Below are 12,903 nucleotides of genomic sequence, written 5' to 3' on the forward strand. Positions count from 1 at the left end.
CTCCTCATGCAGGACTGCCAAATTATTAAAATCAGCCCCCGTTGGTCTCCATGGTGGCTTCAGAAGTTTACGCAAGGCTATTGGTTACCTACTTGTTACCTAAGATGCTTGCAGGGTAAGTTAAAAGAAAACCATTTAAACATTAAAACAATTGATTGACAGGAGAAAGAAGTGGAAGCCAAATGCGCCATCATACCCTTTCAACCAAAAACCGGATCTCAGAGATTTCAAAACACTGCAGTTTAGTGATATCCGGTTCGCGAACAAATCATTTGATGTAACTGGATCTTCTTGAACCAGTTCACCTAATCGAACTGAATTGTTTAAAACGGTTTGTGTCTCCAATAAGCATTAATCCACAAATTACTTAAGCTGTTAACTTTTTTAATGTGGCTGACACTCCCTCTGAGTTAAAACAAACCAATATCCCGGAGTAATTCATTTCCTCAAACAGTACACTGATTGAACTGCTGTGAAGAGAGAACTGAAGATGAACATTATTGGAGACGCGAACCATTTCAAATGATTCAGTTCGATTTGGTGAACTTTTTCAAGAAGATCCGGTTACATTGAGTGATTTGTTCACAAACCGGATATCACTAAACTGTAGTGTTTTGATATCCAACAACAGACCCGGAAGAGAAGAAAATGCTGAATAAAGTCGTAGTTTTAGCTTTTTTTGGACCAAAATGTATTTCCGATGCTTAGAAAAATTCTAACTGACCCTCTGATGTCACATGGACTACTTTGATGATGTTTTTCTTACCTTTCTAAAAAAAATCTAAAATATCTTAAACTGTGTTCCGAAGATGAACGTAGGTCTCACGGGTTTGGAACGACATGTGAGTGAGTTATTAATGACATAATTTTGATTTTTAGATGAACTAACCCTTTAAGTTACTGCTGCCTATAGAATGTTTTTTTTTAAACTCATTAAAAATGCATTATCTTAAAATCACTTTTATATTTTATTATTCTTTAAATAAGTGTACACGTGCCATACATTTATTGAAAAATAAAAGATCATAATTTCAAGGGTAAAATTCAAAAGGTCCAAAATGGAAATTCTGAAAAATGAAAATTTACTGTTTTTCAACCCCATAAGATATTTTATGTTTTGGTTTTTATTTGCGCGCACCAGTCATCCGCGAGGGGCTGGTGCACTGTTTTGTGTTTATTTTTGAATTAAAGTCTTTGTTTGATTGTCCGCCGGTTCCCGCCTCCTTCTTCCCGATGAATAGGAAGTTTATATCATTACAAAGTCCATATGCATCAGCTGCTTAATCCAAGCGCTCCGAAGAGACACAGTCATTTTAAATTATAAATAGATTGAATTCATATGTAAACACTGATCAATGCACATCATCTATGGTAAAAGGAAGCTCAGCTGTGCCTGCTTGACATGTAATATCAGTCCCCTCTCCGTCTCTGATGATCATGCATTTTATATGAAGCCTACAGACTGCTAAAGCATCCACTGGCCTGTTTGCAGGGGACACCTGAACAGCCACAGCGGGCCGGTTGGCTCTTTCACCACTGTGCTGGCGGACCTGGAGACCATCTGGTCTCACACTCTACACAAACTTCTAGAAATCCCGCTGAAGGACCTGAAGGTACTGATCGGGTTTCATTTCACTGGCACGTGGAATTGAATGATTTGACAACTTTGTTTACATTTTTTTAGTATTAAAGATGCAACCTTCTGATCCCAGACATCTATAACGGACAGCACATGAAGAAGGTGGTCAGTATGCTGCCAGTTAAACTGGGCTTCTCGTGTATGTCACTTAAACTATCTGAGCCTGCTGATCCCATCAAGTGGGGAGGTGAAACAGGTTGTCATGTACACCTCATATTCTTGAAAGTTTGTGGTTTACCATGTAATATTGTGTTGCAATCAGAATTCTTTATATTGCATATTTGTAAGGGAAACAGGTGAATTTAGCTCAAAAGGAATTGTTCATGATTTTACAGGGAATTTGGACAGGACGTCTCAGATTACGAATGTAACCATAGTTCCCTGAGTAGGGAACGAGACACTGCGTCCTCTAGGGGTCGCTATGGGGAACACCTCGTTGTGACCCGTGTCTGAAGCATACATTTAAAAAACACAAATGAGTTGGCCGGCGACAGACCCTGACATCACTACCGGAGTGACTATGGATAAGTAGATGCCAGGAGAACAAGTCTTTCACTTCTTCGTCCTAAGCTTGCGTCCGAAGCATGGCAGGGAGCTAGAGGACACAGTGTCTCGTTACTCAGGGAACCATGGTTACATTCATGACCTGAGACATTCCCTTTCAAGGGAACTTCAAACTGTGTCCTCTAGAGGTCGCTTTGGGGAACAGTATACCCATGCTGAGGGGAGTGCAGGCCAGAATCATGGCGAACACTAAATACCAACTCTACCATTTCCATAAGAGTTGCTCCTGGGACATTAGACGGCTGTCTGTGACATACCCCTTATGGCCAAAGGCCTAGGCTACATACCCAACTTACTTGTTAGGGCTTTGGCCCAGGGCAGAGACGGCCTGCTTGGAAGGACAAAGATAGAGATCTGTGGTGTGGCGCAGCTCGGCTACCCGATCAGGGGAAAGGCCCTCGTCTTTATCCAGGTTCTTCAGCAGATCAGCCTGATAAGCCAGAAGCACTGCCATCATGTGCAATGAGCGTGTTCATTCAGATACACGCTTCAAACAAAACAGTCAGTGAAGACAAAGAAGAGAATGATGTGTTCTCCTGGTGCTTATTTATCCATAGTCGGGCAATGGATATTAATATCCAAAGTATAGTGAAAACATTATTTATTAGCACAGTAACAAGATGGGTATTTAAGACATTAACTTCTAAGCACAAACCACAAAATACTCCTCTATTCAGTATAGATATTGACTAATCTAACACACAAATTGCAGAAAGAGATAAAGTAAGTAAAATGTGAAAAATTAAAGCAATATATGCAATTTCATAGATCTGAATAACCATCAATTTTTTTATTAATAAAAATTATTTTATTATTTAAATATTTTTATTATTATAAAAATAAATTATTCAATTATTTTTATTTATTAAAGGGGGGGTGAAATGCTATTTCATGCATACTGAGTTTTTTACACTGTTAAATAGTTGGATTCTCATGCTAAACATGGACAAAGTTTCAAAAATTAGTTTGTACATTTGAAGGAGTATTTCTGTTCCAAAAATACTCCTTCCGGTTTGTCACAAGTTTGGTAAAGTTTTTTTAGAGTATGGCTCTGTGTGACGTTAGATGGAGCGGAATTTCCTTATATGGGTCCCAAGGACACTTCTGCCAGAAGAGCGCGCGCTCCCGTATAGCAGAGCACTGAGAGGCTGAGCACAGACTCATTGATCAGAGCGAGAGCATCACGAAATGTCACAGAAGTGTGTTTTTGGTTGCCAGGGCAAGACAACCCTGCACAGATTACCAAAAAAAAAAAACAGCATTAAGGGACCAGTGGAGTTTATTTTAACAGAGCATCAACGGAGTTTTTGTTTGTTCCCTGCATTTCGAAGATGCTTGTTTTACAAACAAGGCCCAGTTTGACGCCGGATTTGCACATCGTTTATTTCTTAAGGATAATTCAGTCCCAACGAAAAAGGGTCACGATCGTGTGATGGAACCGCATGCGGTGAGTAAAACTGCTTCAAATATCTCTGTGTTGTTAACTTAGCTATCGGCACGTAAGCACATCAAGTAAACAACATGCGATGTTGTCATCAAAATGCACTTTCCACATGTACAGCTTAAAAAAAAAAAAAAAAAAAAAAAAAAAGACGACATAAAGTGGAACTTAGTCATTTTCCAAAACCGCTAAGCAAATATATACAGTTTTAGTACATACCACATAGAGACGTCGTTTGCTGATGCTGCTCTTGTAAAATTTCAGCCTCTGGATCTGTGTCACAGCTTCCAGACGCTCTCAACGCAAAAGCCTACTCGCGCTCGTGATTCTTTAGCTCCGCCCACACGTCACGCCTCCAGCCTATCATGTTTTTCCGGGAAAAATCAGTACAGACTATCTTTCTCTTATGAATATAATAAAACTAAAGACTTTTTGGAGTTATGAAGGATGCAGTACTACTCTATAGGTACTCAAGATTAACAGGATATTGAGTGAAAACGAGCATTTCACCCCCCTTTAAGTTTTTCAATGAGGCTATTGAACTTCGTATGAAATGCACCAGTTCAGCTAGAATCTGGAGGTTCACTTGCGTTTCTTGTATTAGGTGATTTAATCTGTGGATTAAATCTGTTGGGGTTCCCTTCAGTGGCATCTTCCGCTGAAAGGGGGTTTCCCAAGGTTGTTGATTGGCTGGATGTTCAGTAGCCATTTGAAGTGACATCTTGGGGAGCCAATCTTTGGGTGTTAGCTGAAGAATGACATGGAGTTGTTGGCTGGTTGAAGATTTGATGGCAGGCACCGGCGAGTTTTAACTTGGAGACACAGCTTTGCGGCAAAACTTAACTTAGAACACGAAAATAAAAGAAAATAAACTTCAGTAAAAGAAAGAAAGAAGAAAAGTGTGACGAAACTGGATGGCTTATCTCCTTATGATGGTTGAGGTAAGCCAGAGCACGCTCAAAGAGCACTTAAAACCTTATGGCAAAAAGCATTGGCAAAAGCGAAATCCTGAATTATTAAACTCAGCTGTTGGACATAACCGAAATGATGTCTTGACCAATTAGACATTATCTTAGCTCGGGGTGTTACTATGTTTTTCCTCCCAACACATAAATCAACATTTTATCTTATAAGCCACATGGTCCAAAGTTTCCCGCTTTTGCAGAGTATAATCAAAGTTTCTTTAAGACAAGTCATGTCACTTGGTGGCCATCTTTGAAACACCTTTCGGGTATCCAAGTGCAGCTTCTATCTCTTTGAATGGGGAAACATCAAATTCTCCAAAACTGTTTACTAAGTTTAGGATTAAATTTCATATTTGAAATCAACAAAGAAATCCAACAACAACTGTGTAATAAATTTTGTTACTTTTGCTCAAATAGTGTTCAACAAAAAACTTTTTTTTTCAGACTAGATCAGCCAGTGTGAGTGCGCATGCGCAGTCCTGAGAGCACGTCTCAGAGTACTGACTGTTTCTATAGCATCCAGGATGCTTCTAACAGCAGCTGCAGTGACGCGCTGAATAGTTCTTACTATTAACTAACTATAGACTACAACCTTTCCCTCAATAAACTCTTAAAGTTATGGGGTTGGATTGATGATATTTTTCTGGCTCACTTTATGTGTACCAATTAAGACCCCATATGCTAGTAATATGAATGCAAATAAGTGACTGGTTAATAGTGAGAATTGGTCCCAAAACTGAAGGGTTTCCATTGTTTTTAATAAAAACACAATAACAATAAAACAAGTGTAGAAATATTGTCAAATTGGACATCGTCATCAAACAGATTATTTGCTATTGTCTTGTCAGTCTTGCCTCTCCTTACTCTATCCACATATATGTATGCAAATAAATGATTGGTTAATAGTGAGAATTGGTCCCAAAACTGAAGGGTTTCCATTGTTTTTAATAAAAACACAATAACAATAAAACAAATGTAGAAATATTGTCAAATTGGACATCGTCATCAAACAGATTATTTGCCATTGTCTTGTCAGTCTTGCCTCTCCTTACTCTATCCACGTATATGTATGCAAATAAATGACTGGTTAATAGTGAGAATTGGTCCCAAAACTGAAGGGTTTCCATTGTTTTTAATAAAAACACAATAACAATAAAACAAATGTAGAAATATTGTAAAATTGGCCATTGTGATCAAACAGATTGTTTGCCATTGTCTTGTCAGTCTTGCCTCTCCTTACTCTATCCACATGATGGTGAGCTCCTGCTGTAATGAATAGACCCTTTGAGTCTAAATCGTTTAAAAAAAAAAGACAAAACTACAGTGGGAGCTGTGCGCAAAAGTAGTGGCAAACTGTGTAAGAGCCTAACTTGATCTCCTGATCGGGTTTGTAGCTGTGGTGGTGCATCAGGACTCGGTGTGTGTACGTTTGGCAGCAGCCTGAGCAGTTCATGTGTGGAGGATGTCAGTGACCAGAAGACAATATGAGCTGTGTTTCCTGTGTAAAACCACAGCAGCTCATCTCTCCTCAACAAAACACACTGAAGCACAGACACTGAACAAATTAATGTTAGAGCTTTGATCAGATTGTTGAATGTAAATAAATGGTAATAGTGCAGGTTGCCTTAGCTCATGCTGGTAGTTGTATAAGTTAAAGGATTTGAGATGTGAGTAAAAAGTTGAGATGTTGATGAGCTGCCGCAAACAGGACTTGTTCTCTTGAGGACCCATATTTATTTTCTTCAACTCCAGGGACTGTCCTAGTGTTAATTTGTATTAAAACAAATGGTTTTATTATTGTCGTTAGTAGCATGTGTTACAATATGCTGTCGTAAGGAACACGGAGCTGAAGATAAGAACAATAAGACTCTTTATTAATCCAATATAGGGTATATCCAACATGGAACACTGAGGAAGACACACTAATGTAACTGGTATGTGGTTGTAGACCCGAAAAACACAGACTGAACAGACATGGGTGATTAAAGACAGGATAACGAAGTGCAGACAGGTGACTGAAATAATTTAATTAACGGGGACATGGAACACATGGGGAAGAAACTAAACACACCTGGAATCAAATTAATCAAACACGGGAGACAGAAACTGGGTCACAAAGAACATGGGGAATGGAAAAACAACATAATGAGTCCAGGGGTGTGACATTACTCTCCTCTCCCAGAAAGTGCGTCCTCACAACGTAGAAACAACAGAGGGAGACATGGGAACTTGGGAGGAGGTTCCGGTGGAGGATGGACTCCCAGGAGGATGGCCAGCAGACAGAGACCACTGAGGAAGGAGCCAGGGAGGAGAAGGTGGAGGGAGGAGCCATGGAGAAGGAATGGCCACCGGAGACAGAAAGCCAGGGTGACAGGGAGGACCCAGAGGACCTAGGCAGAACTGATGGTTCTGGCAACCAATGTGGAGATGTGGATCCAGAAGGCCACAGTGGAGGTGAGGGAGACGTCGGCCACGCTGGAGGCTGGCAGTCCCGTGGAGCTCGCACTGCAATTCGGAGCAGCTGCCACAGGAGGGCACATTCTAGGAGCAGGCACTGGATCAATCAATCAATCAATCACCTTTATTTATATAGTGCTTTAAACAAAATACATTGCGCCAAAGCACTGAACAACATTCATTTGGAAAACAGTGTCTCAATAATGCAAAATGATAGTTAAAGGCAGTTCATCATTGAATTCAGTTATGTCATCTCTGTTCAGTTGAAATAGTGTCTGTTTTAATTTGCAATCAAGTCAATGATATCGCTGTAGATGAAGTGAACCCAACTAAGCAAGCCAGAGGCGACAGCGGCAAGGAACCGAAACTCCATCGGTGACAGAATGGAGAAAAAAACCTTGGGAGAAACCAGGCTCAGTTGGGGGGCCAGTTCTCCTCTGACCAGACGAAACCAGTAGTTCAATTCCAGACTGCAGCAAAGTCAGATTGTGCAGAAGAATCATCTGTTTCCTGTGGTATTGTCCTGGTGCTCCTCTGAGACAAGGTCTTTACAGGGGATCTGTATCTGGGGCTCTAGTTGGAGGACACCTTCTAGTACCATACACTGGAGGACACCTTCTAGGAGCCTGGGCTGAATTGGGGATCAGGAGTCCATCCTGGGCTTAACTGGGGATCAGGAGCCCATCCTGGGCTTAACCCTCTGAAGTTGATTAATGCGTATACGCGTTATGAGGCATTTTCTCCTGATAACCCCTAAAAGAACTTAAATTACACTTTCAGTTTTGATCATATAGATAAGAGCAATACATAAATCAATCTTTAAAGGGTCTACTTTTTTGTATACAGTCATAATAACAACAAAACTTTGTGCACTTTTTAAAATAAAGATAACAAAGAAAAGGTGTGCTATCTGCAGCCTTTGTCTGCACTGATCTTCATTTAGACACGTGTATGGAAGTAAAATAATGACAAATGTCTTTGAAACAAAAAAGCATGCTTAATAGCACTAACTGAAAAAAATATGCATTGCATTAACAGTACTTGCATTTTAATGCCTTGTATTTCCAGGGCTTGCCTTTTTAGGTCCTGAAATGTAACATAGTTGTTTGTTTAAGCTGTGAATATTTCAATTTTAAATATTTCACACACCTTTTCATAATTAAAAAATCAATAAATTCATATTCACGTTCCAGAATTCACTTCCAAAATATTCAATCGGTTAAAAAATATGATGTATTATTGTAATGACTCATCACCAGATGGGGAATCCATCTTGCAAGCTTTAATGAACAACTCGTGGTCGTACAGGCAGGGGTCAAAACCAGCAAACACAACAGTAGAGATAACCAGAATCGTCGTCAAACACAGGCAATAGATCGGGATCACAGGCAAGATTCAGAGTCCAATAAACAATCCAAGGTCAGGAGACGGGCAGCAAAGGTTCAAGAAACGGTAAACAAACAGAACTGGTAAACGGGAAATCAAACACGGGAAATAACGCTTGGAAATGTCAGCCGGAGCAAAACAAGACTTCGCGTTAAACTGATGTGGTTGTGCAGCTTATATAGCAGTACTCATGAGCTGCACCTGTGTGGTGATCAGAGTCCAATGCACGGGGTAGATGGGAAGTGTAGTTGTGAGTGAGTGCGTGAGTGTCAATATTCCGGAGATGGAGCCCTCTGCTGGCCAGTAGGGGGAATCACGGGGTTCGTCTCCGTGACAATTATATTCGACAGGCAAATTTCGGTCCATTTTATTTCACTTTCCAAATTCGCTTCCACAAATTCAGTGGTTAAAATTCGGCAGATAATTCGCCTAGAACACTGTCTAAGACTTGATGGTTGCTCTGTCAATTCTTTGTCATCAGTTAGGAACCTAGGTGTGCTATTTGATCACAATCTTTCCTTAGAAAGCCATGTTTTTAGCATCTCAAAAATATATCTAAATTACGGCCTATGCTCTCAATGTCAAATGCAGAAATGTTAATCCATGCATTTATGACCTCAAGGTTAGATTATTGTAATGCTTTACTGAGTGGTTTTTCTGCATGCTTAGTAAACAAATTACAGCAAGGCCAAAATGCAGCAGCAAGAGTTCTTACTAGAACCAGGAAGTATGACCATATTAGCCCGGTCCTGTCAACACTGCACTGGCTCCCTTTCAAACATCGTATAGATTTTAAAATATTGCTTAGTACTTATAAAGCCCTGAATGGTTTAGCACCTCAGTATTTGAATGAGCTCCTTTTACATTATAATCCTATACGTCCGCTACGTTCTCAAAACTCGGGCAATTTGATAATACCCAGAATATCAAAATCAACTGCGGGCGGCAGATCCTTTTTCCTATTTGCCGCCTAAACTCTGGAATAACCTACCTAACATTGTTCGGGAGGCAGACACACTCTTGCAGTTTAAATCTAGATTAAAGACCCATCTCTTTAATCTGGCTTACACATAACATACTAATACACATACATACTTTAATATCCAAAAGGATTTTTAGGCTGCATTAATTAGGTAAACTGGAACCGGGAACACTTCCAATAACACCCTATGTACTTGCTACATCATGAAAAGAATGGCATCTAAGCTAATATTTGTCTGTTTCTCTCTTATTCCAAGGTCACCGTAGCCACCAGATCCAGTCTGTATCCAGATCAGAGGGTCACTGCAGTCACCCGGATCCAGTACATATCCAGACCAGATGGTGGATCAGCACCTAGAAAGGACCTCTACTGCCCTGAAAGACAGCAGAGACCAGGACAACTAGAGCCCCAGATACAGATCCCCTGTAAAGACCTTTTCTGATGACCACCAGGACAAGACCACAGAAAACAGATGATTCTTCTGCATAATCTGAGTTTGCTGCAGCCTGGAATTGAACTACTAGTTTGTCTGGTCAGAGGAGAACTGGCCCCCCAACTGAGCCTGGTTTCTCCCAAGGTTTTTTTCTCAATTCTACCACCGATGGAGTTTCGGTTCCTTGCCACTGTCGCCTCTGGCTTGCTTAGTTGGGGTCACTTCATCTACAGTGATATCGTTGACTTGATTGCAAATAAATGCACAGACACTATTTAACTGAACAGAGATGACATCACTGAATTCAATGATGAACTGCCTTTAACTGTAATTTTGCATTATTGACACACTGTTTTCCTAATGAATGTTGTTCAGTTGCTTTGACGGAATATATTTTGTTTAAAGCGCTATATAAATAAAGGTGACTTGACTTGACTTGGTGCATGACTAGCCGTTCAAAGCACTTCATGAGAATGGGGGTAAGTGCCACGGGATGGTAGTCATTGAAGCAGGATGGAGATGGCTTCTTCAGAACTGGAATGATGGTGGTAGTTTTGAAACATGTGGGAACAACAGCCTGACTCAGTGAGATGTTGAAAATGTCTGTGAAGACATCAGTGAGTTCTGCTGCACAGTCTCTCAGTACACGCCCAAGGATGTTGTCTGCTGTGGAGTCTTCTGTGCAGTGGTCCTGTTTTGTTGCTCAAAGTGAGTGAAGAAGATGTTCAGCTCGTTCAGCAGAGAGATGTTGTTGTCACAGGTCCGTGGTGGGGGCTTGTAGTCCGTAATGGTCTGTATCCCCTGCCACAGGTTCCTAGTGTCACAGCTGTCACTGAATTGATGGGCTATCCTCCTGGAGTGCTGTCTCTTAGCCTCTCTGATGCCGCAGGACAGGTTGGCCCTGGCTGTTCTCAGGCCCACCTCATCTCCAGCTCTGAAGGCAGCGTTCAGCGTTCCGTTCCATACAACTTTATCTCGCGGGTCAACAATTTTACCTCGCTTTCTCTGCTGCGGTCGAGTTGGGCTCTGCACTTGCTGCCATCTTCCATGAAGACGCATCAACTTTCAGCACCGTGATGCTCTGCCAGACAGTGCGACTCTTGTGACCTGTCCCTGAACCCTCAGGCACGCTAGTGTGCCCACTCGCAAAGCAGACAGCCATGCCTCTACTGCCGCAGGCATTTTTTTTTTTTCAAATTGTTTTTTTTTTTATTAAAAAATTAATTTTCACCTTCGAAATTTGTTTTTTAAAAACTATTCGAATATATATTCAAATTTAGAATATTAGTTCAATTCAATTCAATTCAAGTTTATTTGTATAGCGCTTTTTACAAAAAAAATCGTTACAAAGCAACTTTACAGAAAATTATGTTTCTACAATATTTAGTAGTAGCTAGTAGTTTGTGCACATTTGATTGGATTTTAGAAAAAATAAAAATAATAATAATAATAATACAAGACGTAGTCAGCTAGACGATGAACTATCAATATTATTAATTAAGTTATTATATGATTCAGTCACACATTTAGCAATAATTGTTAGTTCTGTTTGTTGATTCAGGGTTATCATCATCTGAGGTCCTCTGAGGGTCAGCATCATCTCTTCTCAGGTGTTCTGGATCCAGACTGGAGCTTGTGTAAATCCTAGTTGGCGAAACATAGAAACAAAATACAGACATCATTAGCATAGCTGCTGATCCAACAAAGTAAAATTAGTTTAACCCAAGCTAATGAATAAAAAAGCACCTTTGATCAGATGCAACTACACTCACAATTTAAAAGATACATTATTCGAATGCTTGGCGAAAGAGATGTGTTTTTAATCTAGATTTAAACAGAGAGAGTGTGTCTGAACCCCGAACATTATTAGGAAGGCTATTCCAGAGTTTGGGAGCCAAATGTGAGAAAGCTCTACCTCCTTTAGTGGACTTTGCTATCCTAGGAACGACCAAAAGTCCAGTGTTTTGTTACCTTAGGGAGCGTGATGGGTTGTAGCGTGGTAGAAGGCTAGTTAGGTATGCTGGAGCTAAACCATTTAGGGCCTTATAGGTAAGTAATGATAATTTGTAACTGATACGGAACTTAATAGGTAGCCAGTGCAGAGACTGTAAAATTGCGGTAATATGATCATATTTTCTTGACCTCGTAAGGACTCTAGCTGCTGCATTTTGGACTACCTGTAGCTTGTTTATTGACGAAGCAGGAAAACCACCTAGAAGTGCATTACAATAGTCCAGTCTAGAGGTCATGAATGCATGAACTAGCTTTTCTGCATCAGAAACAGATAACATGTTTCGTAGCTTGGCAATGTTTCTAAGATGGAAGAATGCAGTTTTTGTAACATTGGAAATATGATTTTCAAAAGACAAATTGCTGTCTAATATAACACCCAGATTTCTGACTGTATAGGAAGTAACAGTACATCCGTCTAGTTGCAGATTGTAATCTACAAGATTCTGTGTAGTGTTTTTTGGTCCAATAATTAGTATCTCTGTCTTATCCGAATTTAATTGGAGAAAATTATTTGTCATCCAATCTTTTAAATTTTTAACACACTCTGTTAGCTTAGATAATTGGGAATTTTCGTCTGGTCTCGTTGAGATATATAGCTGAGTATCATCAGCATAACAGTGGAAGCTAATTCCGTATTTTCTAATAATATTACCAAGGGGCAACATGTATATTGAAAATAGAAGGGGACCTAGGACGGATCCTTGTGGCACTCCATATTTTACTGATGATAAATGAGATGACTCCCCATTTAAGTAAACAAAATGGTAGCGATCGGACAGGTAGGATCTAAACCATCTTAGAGCCTGCCCTTGAATACCTGTATAGTTTTGTAATCGATCTATGAGTATGTCATGATCTATGGTGTCGAACACAGCACTAAAATCAAGTAAGACTAGAAATGAGATGCAGCCTTGGTCTGACGCAAGGAGCAGGTCATTTGTAATTTTAACAAGTGCAGTTTCTGAATGTAGTCCAGTTTATTAGTTGACAGCCCTAAAGCCCGCCGCCGCGGGTTTTTCCTCC

The sequence above is a fragment of the Carassius gibelio genome, chromosome B5 (genome assembly GCF_023724105.1).
Source record: "Carassius gibelio isolate Cgi1373 ecotype wild population from Czech Republic chromosome B5, carGib1.2-hapl.c, whole genome shotgun sequence".
NCBI classification, from domain to species: domain Eukaryota; kingdom Metazoa; phylum Chordata; class Actinopteri; order Cypriniformes; family Cyprinidae; genus Carassius; species Carassius gibelio.